General features: G+C 37.7%; 1 pseudogene; it reads left to right on the top strand.

The window, feature by feature from the left end:
- The window catches only part of LOC115731871, a 93728-nt pseudogene that overhangs the window by 18409 nt on the left and 53435 nt on the right, over nt 1-21884 (top strand).

The raw sequence follows: 21884 nt of genomic DNA, 5'->3' as shown, positions 1-21884 counted from the left end.
GAGACCCGCTATCCAGATGTCCATACAACATCATGTAGATCTAATGAACCAATTAAGTTTAGATTTTGGATTTGCAGGTGGCCTTGATTTATTTGTTGGAGGTGTGGTTCATACTTCCTATCGACATGAATGCACATGGGCCCAAATCCAAACTACCTTGATCAAATCGAATCGAATTATGAATTCTTCTTCGTTAATGCAGTTTAATCCTTTTATTGCGATATCGTACGAACCCTTATTTCTCAGATTGCACCTTCTGAATTCTTCTTTGTAAGCACTCCAAAAGGCAGATATGATCTAAATATGGCTATCGCTAGGGTTCTGGAAGGGACAATCGAAAAGAGATGATATGGCCATCTCAGCCCCATTTGAATATAGAATAAGCCTTGACAAGGGTGCAAGATAGATGCATGGAAGTCTTGATCAACTTGGGATGTCAAATTGTTACGTTTATTTTTCTTTGATACATGAAAGATGTGACGTATTTAAATCTCAAACCTACCAGTAAAACTATCGACATGAATGCACACGGGCCCAAATCCAAACTACCTTGATCAAATAGAATCGAATTATGAATTCTTCTTCGTTAATGCGGTTATAATCCTTTTATTGTGATATCGTATGGACCCTTATTTTTCAGATTGCACCTTCTGAATTCTTCTTTGTAAGCACTCCAAAAGCCAAATACGATCTAAATATGGCTATCGCTAGGGTTCTGGAAGAGGACAATCATAAAGAGATGATATGGCCATCTTAGCCCCATTTGAATATAGAATAAGCCTTGATAAGGGTGCAAGATAGAGGCATGGAAGTCTTGATCAACTTGGGATGTCAGATTGTTACGTTTATTTTTCTTTGATACATGAAAGATGTGACGTATTTAAATCTCAAACCTACCAGTAAAACTATCAACATGAATGTGCACGGGCCCAAATCCAAACTACCTTGATCAAATCGAATCGAATTATGAATTCTTCTTTGTTAATGCGGTTATAATCCTTTTATTGCGATATCGTACGGACCCTTATTTTTCAGATTGCACCTTCTGAATTCTTCTTTGTAGGCACTCCAAAAGCCAAATACGATCTAAATATGGCTATCGCTAGGGTTCTGGAAGAGGACAATCAGAAAGAGATGATATGGCCATCTCAGCCCCATTTGAATATAGAATAAGCCTTGACAAGGGTGCAAGATAGATGCATGGAAGTCTTGATCAACTTGGGATGTCAAATTGTTACGTTTATTTTTCTTTGATACATGAAAGATGTGACGTATTTAAATCTCAAACCTACCAGTAAAACTATCGACATGAATGCACACGGGCCCAAATCCAAACTACCTTGATCAAATAGAATCGAATTATGAATTCTTCTTCGTTAATGCAGTTATAATCCTTTTATTGTGATATCGTATGGACCCTTATTTTTCAGATTGCACCTTCTGAATTCTTCTTTGTAAGCACTCCAAAAGCCAAATACGATCTAAATATGGCTATCGCTAGGGTTCTGGAAGAGGACAATCAGAAAGAGATGATATGGCCATCTCAGCCCCATTTGAATATAGAATAAGCCTTGACAAGGGTGCAAGATAGAGGCGTGGAAGTCTTGATCAACTTGGGATGTCAGATTGTTACATTTATTTTTCTTTGATACATGAAAGATGTGATGTATTTAAATCTCAAACCTACCAGTAAAACTATCAACAGAATGGAGGCCCAAATCCAAACTACCTTGATAAATCATCGAATTATGAATTCTTCTTTGTTAATGCGGTTATAATCCTTTTATCGAGAAGTACGGACCCTTATTTTCAGATTGCACCTTCAATTCTTCTTAAGCACCCAAAACCAATAACAAATAAAGAAAAAAAGAGATGATATGCCATCTCACCCATTTGAATATAGAATAAGCCTGACAAGGGTCAAGATAGATGCACTGACAACTTGGGATGTCAAATTTACGTTTATTTTCTTGATACATGAAAGATGTGACGTATTTAAATCCAAACCTACAGTAAAACTATCGACATGAATGCACACCCAAATCCAAACTACCTGATCAAATAGAATCGAATTATGAATTCTTCTTCGTTAAGCAGCTATAATCCTTTATTGGGTATCGTATGGACCCTTATTTTCAGATTGCACCTTCGAATTCTCTGTAAGCACTCCAAAAGCCAAATACGATCTAAATAGACTATCGCTAGGGTTCTGGAAGAGGACAATCAGAAAGAGATGATATGGCCATCTCAGCCCCATTTGAATATAGAATAAGCCTTGACAAGGGTGCAAAATAAACGCGCGGAAGTCTTGATCAACTTGGGATGTGAGATTGTTACATTTATTTTTCTTTGATACATGAAAGATGTAACGTATTTAAATCTCAAACCTACCAGTAAAACTATGCAAACGCTCGCTTTAATTTTTGTTTTAGCTCAGTACCGACGGCCATTGTTTGCTAGCGAAACAAGAAGAGAGAGAGAGAGAGACGTTAACTTCACTGCCTTTCGTTTGCCAACTCAATGAAAATTGGAAAGAAGAGTTCGTCCTTATCCACTTTGGAAAGAGAGAGAGAAACAGAGAATTTGATTTTTGAATTGGATGTGAATTGTGCATGTTGCAATCAACATCATCGTCTTTCTTCGGCCCAACATCCCTCGTGAAAGGCACATGCACATGGCGCTCTCTCCCTGTCTCTATATCTTAAAGCAATTATGAAACCACGGGAGCCAACTGATTTCCACAACCAGACAATCCCAGTTTTCCTCACTTTCACTATTTCTGCCCACGCCTTGTTTATTTTTATGCACAAAATGGAGATGGTCTCTCTCTCGTGTCCTCTTATTAATATATCAGACGGAGAGGTGGGGTCCGTTTTACCCTGTGACGTGGTGAGGAGGGTGATATATGATTGATCCTCCATTAAATTATAAGTAACCTCTTTTCTTTTCTCTCTTTGCTACAGTACCCTGTTTGGGTTCCTTCCATCCCATGACGATGATGATTGATCTTTGCCTTTTCAATCATACTGCAGAAGACGATAGCAAATTACGACCCAAAGCGAACGACATCGAGAAACCACACTTCCTATATATTTTTTTGGAGTGGAGTGCTTATAAAGGAGAATTCATAATTCAATTCGTTTGGATTTGAGCCCGTAAACAGCTATTGCAATATATAATTTCTTTCTCTTATAATTGAGCGTTGTTATAAAGAGATAAGAGGTATTAATTATAATTGAATCATCTACTGCATATGCCTCGATTTCTCTTTCTTGCTTTTATTCATTATTTCATTGTGTTTATGTACATAATCTCAATACCATTTACGTGCAGTTTGTGGAATCTGAACGTGTTACCCTCTAAATTGTGAGGCTAAATCCCTCTAAAACCCCAATTCCGTCAACTTTGGGTGCCAATAGTGAGGCAATTTCTATTGGGTGCTTAAAGAAGACAATTATTCAATTGATGGACCCATTTGTTTCTCTGGGCTTTCCAAAACTTCCCACATCGATTAATAAGTTTTAGAAAAATGTCATAGTACAACCATCTTTCTCCTTACAAAATTGATTCACAAATAGGATGACAAATTTCTTATTTATGCGTTCATTTACAGCTTTTCTACATCTATTTATGAATTAATACCATGTGCTGATTTTCATAACCCTATAGCATTTTCCTAAAATAAATATGTAGTGTCCCCTTCATGTTCCCGTAAAAGGGAAGACTTCTATAACCTCTAGATCAATTACACTTTTCTAGAATCACTTGAAAACACTAATTTACAGTGGTCACCTTAGGGAGTTATTCTATAATTTGGTGGGTTATTTAGACTTGAGAGTAGGACAAAGAATTGTTGCTTTCGGTGGTTTATTCATGCTCCATTCTCTCATTTTCATGGGTAGGTGAGATGATTATTCGACACAATTTTGAGTATACATATGGAAACTATGACGAGATTGTTCTATTGATTGGAGAAGTCTGAAGAACTATTAGAATGATTGCCTCGCTTGTTCGAGAAGACCAATCCAATCAAGGTGGGATATACAGATTATGAAGCTACCCGTGATCTATGAGTTTCTATCGTCTCCTAAGTGTGTTTCGGCGGTTTGTTACCCGTTTGCCAAAAATGTTTATACAAATCTCGACCATTCATTGAAACTTTGTAACTCTTTACAAGTTTTTTTTTTTTAATGTTGTGCCTGGAAAATCTTAATCACAAATCAGTGGTTATAAAAAAAGGAAAACACAAAATCACGTAGTTGTGGTTCTAGAAGCTATGGAATTTGTCACTCGTAGGAGAGAAACGTTCGACGAAGCAAAAATCATGCTTTGCTCAAGTTGTTTGGAATGCACATGAATCACGTGTTTTCCTGAAAAAGCTCCACCAAACAAAAGTAGTCATTATATGAATTGTAAGATCTGGCCACCGGTTGATCTAATTATTATTACGTGCACTCTTTAAACAAAGCAAATGATGGTCATGGATGGAACATAACTCGTAGAATATCACAAATGTTACGTAGGAAATATTGTTAAAGCCATAAGCCTATTGCATTTTTATCAATTCAGACTTGAATATTTTCGGTCCTAAACTTTTCCACGTTTTGTCAATTGAGTTCATCCAGTCAATTTTGACTGAAAATCACTGACGGAGATGCCCACCATCCTATGTGGTATGTTAGCACTAATGTGGATAATTTTTAATAATATTTTAATAAATATTTTTTAATTATTAATTTTTTTCTTTTTTTTTAATAATATTCACATGAGCACGTGACAATGTTAATACCATCAACGTGCCACGGTCCTAAATTTTATTGGCAATGACTACTAGCACATGAAATTTGTCGTGACCTAAAAATTGGATTTTTCAATTTTAGGTTAATGGATTATCAAATTAATTAATCAAATTAATTAACTTAACTCGAACTCTCCCAAAGTTCTACCAAATCATAACTTATGATTTGAATGATTATCTTGAACTCCTAGGCATTCCTTTGATCTAATAGCTCATATTCAAGGATTTTGAATTTTCAAGGGCATTTTGAGCATGTCTGGCATTGGCATTTCAGTCAAGGGAGCTTAGGGTGGCCAAAATTGGTTAGGTGGCCCGACAAACACACACCGATTAGCTATTTTGTGTCAGAACATTACCTAAAGGTTGGACCGGTGTTGACACCTAAATTTTGATTTTTAGCAAATCATTTATTTAAGCATAAAATGAGGATTAGACATAGTTCTCACAAAAAATAATAATTCCCCATGCATTACATTTTTATTTTCTGTCGGTCGTGTCATTGTATTTAAGGTGAGAAATTGAGCTTAAATTAATGAGCAGCAGGGCTCGAACTCACATGTGATTTTTGGCTAAGCATAATGAAGGGTGTGCCGAGAACAGGCAAATTTCCTGAAGTACAAAAATCATGATTAATTTCCAAGGGAACGTGCTTGAATTTGCCTCCAACAATAGACATGCATGAGTTAAGTAGCACCCTATGCCATTGATTTGGGAGCAAGTTGGACTTGAATCTAGCACGAACAACGCCACTGCTGCAGCGGTATCATGAACCATGCCTTTTCACCTTGGTCCTATAGACATAAGCCATGCGTTTGCTACAGTACCACGCCAGCTTCTCTTGGGTGTTCACTCCTGCAACTTGGATCAATGACGCGTGTTTGGGTACAAGTTCGACTTCGACCCATTTCAACCACCACATTACAAGCACCACTCAAGCTTAATTAATTAAAGGGAGGGCTTTTTTAATTTAATGGTTAACTTCATCGAATAAGGCTTAAGCGGTCCCGAAATTATACGAAACAACCCACAAGACATGGAAATTCGATCAACCCATAAAGGTCCCTCTCTTGGCCGAGATTTATTAGATCTAGGGAAATAGGACTCTCCAAGGATCAAATTAAATCGGAATTTATTTAAACTAGGAGCCCAATCTTAGCTGAAAATTAGAGTTTTTAAGAAGTAGGACTCTTATCTCCACTTGGTCAAAAAATAAGAGAAAGTTCTTAGGGATTGGGACTCTTAAACATCAGAATTTTTAATCATATGACTTGCATTTACCAATCTGACGGTCCCTAATGAGTCCTACACCTACTAGAATTAGTGAGCGTTTGAACTCTATAAATACGAGCCTGAGCTCGAGGATGCAGGGAAAGGAAATTGACGACACTTCTAAGGGCTGAACGGAGGGTTTCTCGAGACAATCTCCTCATTCGGAGCCTTTTGTTGTCCACCACCGAAGAGTAATTGGCGTTCCTCGTTGCATCACGCGACTTAGGGCGTATTCCAAGCTGCAGATATTTTCCAGTCCACTTTGCATCGTTGTTCAGCTCCAAGTCAAGGTGCACCGGTCTTTATTTTGCCATTATTTAAATATTTAACCCTCGCGCTACATGTGATAGAACAACTGGAAGTGTTCTCTGGTGATTTGCGCTTCAAAAAGCACAGATTTACGGTGGAATTCATCACGCACGCTGCTGGAAATTCAGTTCTGAAAAGGTAAAAATCCTTGGTTCTTGATTGCTAATCCGTGGTTCTTGATTGTAAATCCATGCTCGTTAACTTGGTAATATGCATGTGTATTCGTGAACATGCTTTGATTTGCAATTTGGAAAAACTGGAATTATTTTGATCAAAGAAAAGACGAACTTTTGTTGATTATCAAAGAAAATATTCTTGAGATGTTGCTTTGATGTATTTCCTTCAATCGACCATATATGCCCCTCTAATCCGAAATTGCTTGAAAAGTTGTACATCCTAGCATATCGAAAATAGTTCGATCTTTGATTGACGATTTTAGTTCCTATTTATTTTAGAGCTGAAGATCTGATTTTGTGGAATACAAATCCTAGCACAAGTTCGATTGATGCACGAGATTGGTTAATTTTCATGATACTATTGGGGATTGATAAATAAAGTTGGAACCATTGTCTTTCCTTATAGTAACAAGCTGTCCAACAGATTTTTTTTTTTTTGGATCAATTTGAAATTGAAAATTGGGAATTTTTGTGAATCAATGCGAAGCTTTGGCATATCCTTTCATAGCCGAAAATTGCATGTCAGTGGATAGCCTTGTCTTTGGTAATCATTACTTGAACTGAATTGATATACATTTTCTCGTGGAGGTAATTTGATGTTCTTGGTTTTATCACTTTTTTTGCCAAATTTGTGTTGCGGATGACTTCTTCGATCACTATCTTTTGTAGCATGTTGGTTTGAGTGATATTATCTTTGGTTGATTGACCTCATATCACGCTATGGATAAATTTTTGATTTGCCAAGGTAGACCTTTTTTTTCTTTTTCTTTTTCCTTTTTTTATCTCAACGATATCTTTAATTGAGAATTTAGTTGGATGACGTCACCTCGTTGGTCCATGGGTAATGTTTGAGTAGATGTTGACACCTAAATTTTGATTTCCAAAAATTCATAAAATGAGAGTTAGTCATAATTCTCACAAAAAATAATCTTCAAGCATCGCATTTTTATTTTTCGTCAGTCGCATCATCTGCATTTAGGGTCATAGACAAATTAATTGAGTTTGACTTGATGAGCGTCCGGACCGGACTCGATCTAAGATTTTTAATTGAACCTACAAGGTGTGCCGAATTGACCTATTTCTTGAGCACAATTCTATTCATTCAAGCTTGTTTTAATCATTAAGGCTTTTAATTAACTGTTCATTATTTAGAAATAGCCTTATTTTAAGCTTGATAATTCATGACGAGCCCATAATTTAGTTAGAAAATCCAATTGGGGGCTGGTTCATGAAGGAGCCGAAATTTCTAATGGGTATAAACCTCAAATCTAGTTCAATTCAGCCCTTATGATTATATGAGCTTCAACTGATCAGCCATTTAATTAATCTAGACCCTAGAGCATTGTCCCAAGCCCACGTAGACATAGAGATTTCGCCCATTATCACTCTCATCATCCCATGGCAGAAATATATCTAGGAGAATAGGGCTTCTCAAAATTCAAACTAAATCAAGAGTTTTATTAGCTTGGAATTCTTATCTTAACTAAGAGTTTTATTGATGTGGGAACTCATGATCCAATGGCTAATAACAACTCCTACGATAGCTAGGATTGCTCATCTAATGGCTCTCAAGAAGTCCTACTCCTACTAGAAGTAGCCGTGCCTAGCTCTATATAAACGAGGGCTCACTCGCGTTCGGGTCATTCGGTGCATCAGAATTTTCGTCACTTGAGAGCTAAAGGGAGTTTCCAAGAGTTCGACTCTCCTAACCATTCGTGATCAAGCTCCGCCGTGCGTTCGTGATCAAGCCCCGCCGTCCATTCGTGACCAAGCTCCGCCGTCCATTGTTGAAGCTACACACCCGCAAGATCAATTCCTTGAGTTAGCTGCTGTCCCGACAAATTCAAATAGCTGTTCAACCCTTCTTTGCATCACTGCTCCAGCACTATTTCAGGTTTATTCGATCTGATTTTTTATCAATATTCAGTCACCAACTCAAGTGTTATTTGGCGTCATAGTCCCTGAGAACCAGAGCTCCCATTCGGTCAAAGAAGAGACAATTTTGGACGTGATTTCAAAGCTGCAGGTGTGCTGGAGTTTTTGTTTAAAAAGGTACTTTTTCTCAAATTTTGGTTGTCATTCAATGCTCGTCAAGCTAATAACTTGCCTAGGTATTTGCCATCATGTGTTGATTTGTAATTGAAAGTAGAATTTTTTGCTCAAAGCCGAAACTTGTCTTAGGATGCATAAAAATTCTGATCATGAATGAGTTTACATCTGATGCTTACCTTTGAATTGGTTGGATGCTTGCATGTGTTAGGGAAGGTGATTTTAATTCAAGTGGAACTTGTCCGTCCTTAATTAAAAATTATTCCTCAATGGTTGTCTAGTTACATTGAATTAAAAAAAATCAGAACTTTATGGCATGAGCATGGAATTTTTGGCACGTAGGCAATCCGTTTGATCGGACGTTTTAATGTGGGTGGAGGACTAATCTTTTTCGCTACGTTGATTGACTGGAACTTATCCATTGGGCGTTTGATTATGACCTTGTGTTATTGATAGGAATTTGTTCGATATTATCTTCTAGTGTGAATAAAGATTCGACTAAATTGAAATTTTATCTAATTTGGCTAAGTTAGATAATTTTTGACTCATGGATACATTTTTTTTTTAGCTAGTCGTTATCTTTAACACATGCGGAACGATTTGGATGTTATCTTATCTTATCTCCGGTGAATTTTCTGAACACATTCGATTAGAGATAAAGTTTGGTTGGATTGAATCTCTATCTATTTTTTTATGAGGATTATCTAAAATTAGATTTTCAAATCTCAAAGATAATTTCTCAAATTAAAAATGGATTGAGTTTTTTTGGATGAGGAAAGGTGGATCTCCAATGCCATATTTTCGGCCACCCCTCTTTGAATTTTCAAAATTTCAAGCTCAATTGATTTTCATTTTTTATTTTATTTTTGTCGTGCTTGTTTGTTTTTGATTTGTTTTAAAATTTGCACATCTTTAAACAAACATGCCCATAATATATGCTCCCCTATGTGCCTAGACCCGTCGGAAAAAATAAATCACACGCCTTAGCCACGATCTCGTGGAATGGGATGGTGATTTAGTATAGAAATTCGTGTTCTGCCCTTTGGCAAAAGGGATGTTGTTTTTCTATACGCGTATCCGCATACCGGCTCGAATCCTCAAGGATGTAGCGGATAAAATCTCGCTCTAGCCCGGATCTTTGGGAATGAGAGGATTTTCGGAAAAATCGGAAATTAAAGGTATATTATGGGCATTTTTGTTTAATTTTGTTCAGATTTTTGATTGCTTCCGAATGTTTTCTTTTATTGCCGAAAATACCAAAAAATCATCCTCCGGGCGCTTAATATATGGTCTTCATGTCACATTTTTCCAATTAATCAAATTCACATCGATCAATCGGAAAGGCTTTTTCATGAAATTGGTACCGAAAGGGCGTTAATTTTTTCAATTAGCGTAACCAAGTCCCCGGACTCATTCTCTCCGGTTCGTAGAGATAAAATAGTTCTCCCGCTATTTTATATAGGTTTCTAATCAACCTACCGTAAATGATTAGTGGCGGCTCCGATTAAATATTTCCTCATGAATAAACCTAAGTTGCGATTCGGTAGGACTTGGGAGGGTCTGAATTAGGTTAGTTGATTTAATTAACCCGATAATCCGTTAACCTGATTTTTAGGTCGCGACAGTAGAGATAAGATTTGACTAGATTGGGTGTTCATTTGATCTTTGAGAATTATCTAAAATAATTTTTCCGATCCTTAAAGATAATTTCTCAAATTAAAATTGGATTGAATTTTTGGATGAGGAAAGGTGGGCCCCAATGCCATATTTTCGCCACCCCTCTAAATTTTCAAAATTTTAAACTCAATTAACTCATTTCATTTTATTTTTGTCGTGCTGTTTGTTTTTTGTTTGTTATAAAGTTTGCACAATTTTAAACAAACATGCCCATAATATATGCTCCCCTATGTGCCTAGACCCATCGAAAAATAAATCACACGCCTTAGCCACGATCTCGTGGAATGGGATAGTGATTTAGTATAGAAATTCGTATTATGCCCTTTGGCAAAAGGGATGTTGTTTTTCTATACACATATCCGCATACTAGTTCGAATTCTCAAGGATGTAGTGGATAAAATCTCGCTCTAGCCCGCATCTTTGGGAATGAGAGAATTTTCGGAAAAATCGAAAATTAAAAGGTATATTATGGGCATTTTTGTTTATTTTTGTTTAGATTTTTTATTGCTTTTGAATGTTTTCTTTTATTGCCGAAAATACCAAAAAAATCATCCTTTGGGTGCTTAATATATGGTCTTCATGTCACATTTTTTCAATTAATCATCAAATTCACATCGATCAATCAGAAAGGCTTTTTCATGATATCGAAACCGAAAGGGCGTTAATTTTTCAATTAGCATAACTAAGTCCCCGGACTCATTTTCTCTGGTTCCTAGAGATAAAATAGTTCTCCCGCTATTTTATATAGGTTTCTAATCAACCTACCATAAATGATTAGTGGCGGCTCCGATTAAATATTTTCTCATGAATAAACCTAAGTTGCGATTCGGTAGGACTTTGGACGGTTCGAATTAGGTTAGTTGATTTAATTAACCCGATAATCCATTAGTCTAAATTTTAGGTCGCGACAACCAGGCTAAAACAGTTAAAACGGAATTTGTTAGGCTCGATCCGACGATCGTAACAGATAGTCATATGCCATATTTTGCCAAGATTTACCAATTTTGGTTTAATTTCGCGATATTATGGAGATTCATGACCAAATTGAACCAAATTGATTATCACCGTAATGCCTTTATTTGACCTATTTACATGTAATTGACAAATTGAACAAGAATCATGCATGAGATGCATAAAATGGTTCAAATGCCTTACAATTGGATCCAATTGACCTCAAATGTGTCTAATGTACCAAGTGGCCGAATTTTGATATGTCCAAAAATGCCAAATTGAAGCCGCGTTTCGGAAATTGGTTAAAAATCATGAATGGGCAAAGCCAAATTATTGAACAAAATCTTCAATGATTTTGTGAGTCGTCATATCCTCAAAAAAATTTAATTTTTCATATAATCAAATTACTTGATCAAAATTGATGCCAGATTTGAATTCCATTTGACCGATTTTATACGGATGAAGTGTTGCCTCACAAATCATTAAGGACTGATTTTTGACCGTAACGAGCTCAAATTGGGGTTTTTTTATAAATATTTTGACGAATATCAAAATTGATGTAGAAATTAGGTGCGGAATGGTTCCTAGGTTGAATGTCGAAAAGGAGGCAAGCCCAAAAGCCGACAAAATAAGGAGGAATTTGATTTTTCAGTCATTTAGGAGGTGAAATTTCAAATTGGGGAAAAGTCACTTCCTAAATGATTTTTGAAAATTTTTCGATGCCAAAGTGAAATTGGAGTCAAAATAAAGTGATTTTGAAGTTCCGGATTTTTTCAACTTTTGGGTCAAAGGTTGAACGTCGGGTTGACATTTGGTCAGACTAGTCAATTAACGGGTCAAACTTTGAAATTTTTGCTCATTCCAAGTGCAAAAAATGCAATTGGCCTATTTGGAATGTTTGTTGCAAAAATAATTTTTTCGACTATGAATTGACTTTTTGGTCAAAATCAATTGTAAAAGTCAACTCAAAAGTCAACATTTTTTGTTTTGAAGAAATTTTAATACAAATGCAACGCAAATGAGATGTTAATGCAATATTTAAAAGTAAAAGATACTTTTAGGGCGAGAAATGAGTTATGTCACTATTGGAAACTCAGATTTCGAGTTTTTCCCTTTTTACCTACTAGTTGTTAAAAAATGGACATTGACTCTTTCATCTTCATATGATTAAAGGGTTTCAATGAGCTTATCAACGGATAATGGCATTATTCGTTAAATCTTTCAAATGGATGTTTTGATGTGATTCCATTCCTTTGAAAGTCCTCTCAGAAGCTTATTAACCTTCTTTAGTACAAACACTAATTGCCCTTAATAGGTGAGACCATTTACTATTTCGGTGAATCAGTCAAAGGTTTCTTTCATCATTTCATCGATTTTCATTTTGAATGACTCAGACTGGCAAAGAAAATGTTGATTTTGGTTTCCTTCACTATGTTCTCTCATAGGTCACATGTAGCTTGCCCCATATTAACTTTGATGAAGGACAATCTGCAACACATCTATATTTAGTGGGAGATAATGCACAATAAAATGAATAAACAGTTTTGGCATCTAGAGCATCTCTTTTTGCTAATTTAGTTGCAGTGAGAGCAGTAGTGGGAGCAATGTCATTCTTATTGTTGTTGTTGTCCCTACATTTAAATTTGTATCGCCTCGGTATTTGCAAAGGGGATCAACTCCTCTTTGTACAACATTCCATATTTGCGGATCTTGACATTCAAGAAATGCCTTGAATTTATTTTGCCAATCATTGTACTCCTTTCCATCAAAGCAAGGGGGCCCGAAATTGGTTCTTCCTTCAACAAAAGTTGGAACAAAGTCGCTACCCATGAAGATCGTTAGTTTGGAAGTAATAACACTTCAAAAATAAAGAGCATAAGGTTCTAATACTAATTGTAATGGCTGTTGTTATCATTTTGAGGGGGTGAATAGGTGATTTTCAAAACTTATTTATGAAATAATGCAAAATTAAAATATACAAACTCAGAGTTTAGTTCAAAGTCTCGATTAAAAACATGATTTGAGATGTCTTCAGAGTTTATCTATGCACAATTCAACTATCACAAATAAAGCAGAAAAAGTTTAAGGGATAAAGAATTTACACAAAGAGTCTATAGTGGTTTGATTTTATTCAAACATACGTCCATTTCTTCACGCCGATAGCCAACCGACTAAATTTCACTAGTGAATAAGTTAGATGTTACAATTCGGTGATGACACTTGAGTGAATAGACTTTCCATCTAGCACTCACTCACTTTGAACAAAAGCCTCTAAGTATTACAGTGTTTGAATCAAGAATGTATAAAGGACGTTGAAGCTTTCTTGAAGTTTGGAATTTTAGATTCTGGACTCTCTTTTTTCTCTTCAGTCTTAAAGTCTCATTTTATACTCTTCTACCTTCAAACTAGCAGTTGCAAGGTCTTCAAATGATGACTCTCCAAGCTTCCCAATTGGACGAGATTGTATACAAATGATTTCGTTTGGTCAGTAATCGTCTTCCTCCTTAATCTACGTCCTCGTTAGATATTTAATAATCGTTGCGATTGATAATCTTCAAGAACATATCCAGCCTGATTTGCTAGCCATTTTAATAAGGTATTATCTCACATATATCATCTTGAATAAATCTCATAATAATTTGATCGTTGCATCTGGAATACTTTCTTAGAGCCTAAGCTATGCGACAACATCTGAGCTCCTTAAATAGCGTTTGAGTTTCACTTACATTAATTCCTGTGTAACCATTCCTCAACTTCTGAATGTATTAAGAACAATATGTAAAAACAAGTATTCCATTCCAGAAACTCAGCTATAAGAGAATATGAATTTTTTTGTCAACTTCAGAATTAATTAGGAGTTTTTCTCAACAAAATTGTGGTAAGATTTATAAATACCTTCATGAGATTGACAGATATTTTCATGATAAATTTTGAGGCCTAAACACAGTGTAATATTGATCTCCATTTGGGATATTTTGAGTAACACGATTGTGATTGTAATATCCATTTTACAGTTTGATTCGTTGTGGAATCATGTGTTACTCTCTAGTGGAGAAGTCCCACTAACCGAACTATGTAAATCCGATATCCAATTTATTCTATCATTCTATTTATGTTATTATTTGATCTTTTGATTTCCACAACAAAAGATCGGATGGACCACGTCAAATTTACATATTGTCGCGACCTAGAAAAATAAACGAGTTAATTTTCGGGCTAATGGATTATCGGGTTAATTAATTAACTAACCTAACTCGGACTCTCCCAAGTCCATACCAAATCGCAACTTAAGGTTCAAATAATTAACATGCAATGTGTTTTGAATTTGGAGTCGCCACTAATCATTTTCGGTAGGTTGATTAGAAACCTAAATAAAATAGCGGGAGAAAACTATCTTATTTCCGCGAACCAGAGATTTTGAATTCGGGGACTTGGTTACGCTAGATTACTCTAACGCCCTTTCGGTACCATTTTCATGAAAAATACTTGATTTGACAATTTTGATGGATTTTGCTTGAAATTCAAAGATGCAATTTTTTTGGTTTTTTCTTCTTTTTTATGAGAATGTAAAACATTGAACTTTGTGCGATATACACCATGGATGATTTAGAAAGAAAGAAAACGCAGCCAAGCACGAGTATTTACAGAAATAAATTAACATGTAATAATGCTAAAATTTGGAACACGTGGCATGTCTAAAATAAACAAATAAATGTTCAAACCAAACGATTACATTTTTGTAGATCGAAATGGAAAGGATTACCTTCTATTACACAAAATCTTACTCACATACACGTTATAGTTCCCTTCAAGATCTCGGAGCTGGAAGAACGCGGCTGTCGTCGAAAATGGCAAGCAATGGCGTTGTTGGGTTGCGATGGGCGAAATATGTGTCGGGACTCGTCGAAGATGATGCTCGATTAAAACTCTTTTCTTCACTCTCGAATTTTCTCTTCTGATTTTTCTCAAGAACTCTCTTTTTCCTCTCTAAAAATTCCTCTCAAAAACTCTCTCAAAACTCTCTCAATTCTCTTCCACTCCCCCCTCCTAAATTTTTTTTCTAAAACTCCTCTCAAGAGCTCTCTCAAAACTCTTCCACTTCCCCATTCTAAAACTCTTCTCAAGAGCTCTCTCTTTTATAGGCAAAGTTCTTCATCCTTCATTCTTCACCTTCATTTCTTCACCTTCCATCTTCATCTTCTCTTCTTCATCTTCATTTCTTCACCTTCCATTTTCATCTTCCCTTCTTCATCTTCATTTCCTCACCTTCCATTTTCATCTTCCCTTCATTATCTTCCCTTCATCATCTTCTTTTCATCATCTTCCCTTCATCATCTTCCCTTCTTCATCTTCTTTTGGTATTTGCAATACAGTCCCCGAAGTTCCAAGTATTTGCAATACAGTCCCCTGAAATTTTAAGTATTTGCAATACGAGTCCTTGAAGTTTCAAATCTTCTCGGTGTATTTTTCAATCCTGTGCCTAGTCTAGACGCATGCTAAATTAAGTGTTCTGCTTGCCCGATTATATGCCAATGCAATGTACGCTAAAAATAAATATGTGAGATGATTTTTTATAATTTTTATGCAAAAAATAGATTAATCAAAATTTAGGCGTCAACAGCTGCCCCTCTTTGAGTGGAGGCTCGTAGAGGTTCCGCTCAAAGACAAAATTGAATCCTAAATTTTGACAAAGGCAAATTATGGATGAACTTTTTGGCGGGAGTTTTAATCTCATTTTTTATGTAATGAAGTGATGCATGATATGCAAGATCGGAAATAACACGTGTCATAATTTCCCTTTTTCATGTTAGAGAAACTCGCACATGGATCGCATACAAGAATACCTGTTTTACCAAATTTCTCGTAAGCTAATGGTTCTCTTAATTTCCAAGCTTCTTTTTGCGGATGCAAGGATTTTAAGGTATTTGGCCTATCTCGTTATCGAGACTTCTCCCTAATGCAAGACAACGCAAGATATGTGTGTCGTTTGAGATCACAAGAGCTACGTCGTTGTGAGTCGAAAGAAGTGGGATCAAGTTCACAAGAGCTACGTCGTTGTGAGTTGATTAAATGTCGAAATCGCCATGCATATGTCTTCACGATTCGATAAAGGGGAACCAAAATCATAAGAGCTACGTCGTTATGATTTGGTTTGGATCAAAAATATGGGTGCTTATGTCTTCATGATTTGATAAAGGAGCCGAAAATCATAAGAGCTATGTCATTATGAGCCGACTAAAGGTCAAGATCACCAGTGCATACGTCTTCGTGATCCGATACCGAAATCATAAGAGCTACGTCGTTATGATTTGAAGAGATGTCAAGATCGCCGGTGCATATGTCTTCACGTCCCGAGATTGAAACCATAAGAGCTACGTCGTTATGATTTGATAAGATGTCAAGATCGCCGGTGCATATGTCTTCACGTCCCGAGATTGAAACCATAAGAGCTACGTCGTTATGATTTGATAAGATGTCAAGATCGCCCGGTGCATATGTCTACACGACTTGACGGAAGAGGCATATTGCCCGAATTGAACAATATTTGATAGGAGCACCATCGAATGGAATCGATAAGTACAAAAGGGGCATATTGCCTGAATTGAATCATAACAACTATCATGAGAAGAGTTGTTAATTTGAAAAGGGGTTCAGAAAACTTACCCGGGTTCTCCAAACGATTAATCAAGGAACGAAGCGATTGTCAGTATCATACCTGGTAGGCATTTGCCAGCAAAACTTGCTCATTCAATAATCCCTGGATGAATTTCGAGACCTTGGGAGGGAACTCGAACATCGGGAATGTATTACCTATCATAGAATGTCGAGGTAACACACACAAACATATTCAACAATGAGTATAATGCAATCACTCATACTATGGTTCATGCATAACCATTCCGTGAAGTTTGCATTACCAATTTTGTCCAGGGAGGTTCTCACATTACGAATACCTCGAATGTGAGCTGAATGGGGGACTTCGGTCCGAAAGGGCTTTCTCTCACTCTCGAGAAAAGCTATTTATCCTGTCTGCAGGATTCAAGAGAAATCACTCAATCTTTCCATCATCGCATTCGATAAGGATCCAAGTAATCTCGCAATTGATACGACCGAGTCGATCTCGGAGGTCTTGATTAGGACCATAATGAGAGCTAGGTCAAAGGTTTACAAAGGGGACTCCAGTTGAGTCAAGGTCTGTTGAAATGAATTTCTTCATCATTTGCTCCGGATTTACAAGTCAAGAATCCTGCAAAAATGATAGAGAAATAATCTTGCTCGAACTTCTTCGAGTGATGCTTAAAATCATTTAACTCTACGTTAACTCAAGTGCCCTAATCGAAGAGACTTTGGAGGGTTATAACGTAGGCTAGGATTGGGGACCGAGGAACGAAAAGGCTCGTTTTGGCTCGAAATTAAATGAGAAGGGGCTTGACGTTGGTGATCATCGCCGACTAGTCACCGATCTTGGTCTTCCGGAAATGTCTTCGTAAAGAATACCATCATTGAATGAGGGATGGTAGTTTTCTCTTGAAAATTGCACTTTACAAACCGATTTCTTGGGAGTCTTCTTCTCAACAAGTGTCTGTCAAGGATTTGCAAGAGACACAATGCAAACATGTACATGGAATTTACAACTTAACATGCAAAAATGTACATTCAAAATTCAGAAGTACTTTACAAATGAATGTGCATTGGCCTTACTTTTGGTAGGCACTTTGCTTTTCCTATGCTTGAAATTTTCATATGAGATCGGCCTTTGCTTTTCTTACTCCCGACTCTCATTTTTCTTTTTTTTCTTCTTTTTTTTTTCGAGAAGAGATTTTTTTTCGTGAGAGCTCTTCGACATCTCTCTATTTTGCTTTTTTTTTTTTTTTTAGAGCGGGCCCTTCTCCTTTGAGCCGAGTTTGCCTCTCCTATTTTTTACAATCCCATGATTTTGAACCAGGAATTACAACAAGCATAAACATTTACAAAGAAAAATTATGTAAACATAGAAAATCTAGCATACAAGAAATGAGTCCATTCGGGAATTCTCCGTTGACCCGACCATCTCCAATTCTAATCCTTAGGAAAATGCTATCTTCGCCTTTGGAATGAGCAAATGATCACCAACAGGGGTTTAAGAAATGAATTTGCAGGCTCAAGTGGGTTATGCAAAGAATGAAGTGTATAGGATAGAGAAGTGAATGCTCTTCATCATCCTAAGGCACTTGAATTAAAATTCGAGTATAAATGCAAAGAAACACCCAGATTAATGTTAGTCCGAGCAAGAAAATTTCTAACCATTTACCTCGTGTTGCTTGTTAGAATTAACTCGTCTGGACCCCGATGTAGGGTGGTTCTTGACAGGGGTAAAGAAATGAAACCACCGCTCAAAAGGGGTAATCAATGGATAACCTGTAGTGTTTAGGATAGAGAAATGAACGCCTCCGTCACTTCGGTTATCGTACCTTTTGCGAGAAAACTCTTTACCTCGGGGAATGCGGGATTTGGCCACCGTTCATCTCGCCTTGAAAAAAATGGGACGTGTTTGGAAAAAGATTGCCTTTCATCATCCTGGCTCGCCCCATTCCATACATTCGATGTATCTTATGCGGTTCATGTTCCTTATTCGAGTTGGTAAATTAAACATGAGGAAAGTCATGCGCAAACTATGCAATGTATAAGTGTTTTTGAGCATGTAAAATGCAGCAACTTTTTATCTTGGTGGACAGAATTCGCAAGCACATAAGAAACTTCTTAGGGCGTGGATCGTGAGTTGCCCCTGCTCATGCAAATAAGTTGCAAAACTTCATTATCCGGTTCGAGACATGAGATTGTCAAAGGCTCCGGGAATTTCTCATTTCATTAATTTTAGGGAGAAGGGATACTTCCCTATCCGGAAAGGCAGTGACCCCTGTAAAAATCAAAAGGGAAAGCATCAATGTACGTTCTCATGTTCTAAACGAGTTGAAACGATACCGCTTTACCCTTGTACGTATTCCTTGCAAACTTTGAATTGAAAGGATCAACTCATCTTGATCGGATTGTATGTCCGGGATGTTATCTCTCCGGTTTTGTAACCATCTGGGCTGAGCTTCAATTGGCATATTCTGGACTGGACTCATCTAGGTCGTATACTTCTGAATCCACTAAGTTCTCCTCCTCATGTATCCCCTTGAAACATAAAGTAACAAAATCAGAAGGACAAACAGGGCTTAATTGCGGTGTGATTTTTTGAAGAATTTATTTTTATTTTTATTTTTATTTTTATTTTTCAAAACCATGGGACATGAATTCTTGAAGAAGCCCAACCCTCGCTTCTTACCATGATGACAAACTTGTTGGTCGTTGGTTATCGTCATCGGGTTGGTTTGGGATACTTCAACAAGATTCGAAAAATGGTGCAATTTTATTGATATGAAATTACATCTTCTAGGAAAGAAAATCCAAGAGTGCAAGACAGAATAGAAATCCAAATGCGATCCAAAACCTAAAGGAAACAGAAAATGTCCCACGTAGGGGATTGCATAAACATAAAGATGTTACTCACGAATCTAAACCCTCCAAGTGGATCATCACATATGGCATTAATGAATGATTTGGAAGGTTTAGGCGCCGGGTAAGGTTCCTCCTTATGCGCTCCGTCTTCGGATATAGCAGCAATGGTTACATCATCAAAACAACCGGCGATATCGAAGACTCCTTCATCCTTACTAGCACCAACCTGTCCGATTCCCAGCCCGAATACAGCATTAACTTTACCGGAATGATCCGGCAAAGGATTATTCTGGACATTTGGCTGTTTGTTGCCTTGGAATGAGAATGCTTTAGAATCCAGGAGATCTTGAATCCGATGCTTGAAAGACAAAACAGCCATCGGTGTCATGTCCAAGCTCCCCGAAGTGGTAATCACATTTCTTCGATGGATCATATCTCGGCAAGCTCGTATTATTGGGTCGTAGAGGCTCGGAAGTCGATAAACCTCTCTTACACGTAACCGCAAGTACTGCGACGGGGTTCCCGGTAGAGGGGTAAACCGCCGAGGAGACCGTTGATTCCCTCTTTGTCGTTGCATGCCGAAATTAGCCTGCTGCTGATTAGGAATCTGTACGACCGGCGTCCGGGTCGTGGGTTTTTGGCTGTAGGTCATGTTGACTCGTGGGGCCGACTCCTTGTCTTTCCTTACCACAAACCTCTTAGTCGTCATGGCGACATCACCGTACCAACCTTTCTTCATGCCGTTCTCGATTTCTTCAGCCATTGCGATGAGATGGCTGAATGACGTGGCGACAGATCCCAAAATTCGAGTTCTCATAATCGGCGGCAGGGTGGAAACAAACAATTTCATGAGTTCCCTTTCGGGAGGGACTGGTTTCAGTTGAGATGCCACGTTCCTCCACCTGGTGGCATATTGCTTGATTGTTTCTTCCTTTTTCATCTCAAGCTGCTCAAGGTCCTCTCTGGTGGTGAGCACGTCCAAGTTAAAGCTGAAATGTTTGATGAAAGCATTAGCTGCCTTCTCCCAATCATCCATCCGGTAGATCTCGTAGTACGTATACCATCTCATGGCAGCTTCTTTTAAACTAGCCTGGAAGGTCCGAACCATTAAGGGACCGTTGGTCGCATGCTTATTCATTCTTGCCTGGTACATCCGGACGTGCTTTGAACCGGGTTGGAAGTTCCATCATACTTCTCAAAGTCGGGCATCTTGAACTTCTCCGGCACCGTGACCTTTGAAAAGACAGACAGTCAATCTCGGGGTATGTTGTGAGTCCCCTCAACCTCTCGGATCCTCTGTTCCATTTGGGCCAACAGTTTGACCGTATCACCATTCAACCCGGGGGCCACGGGGTTGGCTTGAGGGATTGGGACTACGGGCGGCGTGCTCGAGTTCACGCCCGTGATGATCACATCCTCTAGCGGCATTGTCGGATAGGGAGTAGCTTCTAGGGCTTTATCGACGTTGTCCGTAGGAGGAATTAGAGCAGGAATGGTTAGCGGCGGGCTGGAGGTGGATGATTGAAGTTTGGCAGCAAAAGCGGCCATCATTTCCTCCATCTTTCGGGACATCATCCCTTCAAAGCGCTCGGTCAAGGAGCCAAGTTTCTCATCCAGGGCAGCACTAACGGTGGCGTTGATGTCGGCCATCCTTTTTGCTACCGATCGGGTGATATGTGGAGGATCCGTGATAAATTACCTGTACACGTAACAAACCCAAAATGAGTACGGGGAGCAAGAATAGCGAGCCGGCCCATGGCATCCCTCTAGACTCAAACGAACAAAGTGATTATGACCAAAGGATTGAAACATGTAATTTTCAGTTTATCCGCTTTTACGAAAAAATTCATATTAATTCGCACGTTGATCAAAACATGTCCAAATTTTACGAGCTTGTAGTTGAGAAGATGATGAACAACTTTTATGTTGGCCAATCGGACTAGAAATGCACGGGTCAAATCAGTTTAATGTGTTTTTCCAAAAAATCACATTCAGAAAACTGTTATAACCGCAGGTAGTTGAAAAAACGAAAGGCCATCTTAAATTATGAGTTTAATTCTGAAATTTTGTAGGATATTAGTTGAAACATAGGTCTACAACTTTTGTGTTTGGCACTTACTCAAAGCTCGATCGTAGAATTTAGTAAAAATCGCACAACAAGAACAAGCCAAATC

Source organism: Rhodamnia argentea, chromosome 3 (genome assembly GCF_020921035.1).
Source record: "Rhodamnia argentea isolate NSW1041297 chromosome 3, ASM2092103v1, whole genome shotgun sequence".
Lineage (NCBI taxonomy): Eukaryota > Viridiplantae > Streptophyta > Magnoliopsida > Myrtales > Myrtaceae > Rhodamnia > Rhodamnia argentea.
The sequence above is the reverse complement of the archived record's forward strand: the minus strand, read 5'-3'. Positions and strand labels throughout refer to the sequence as shown.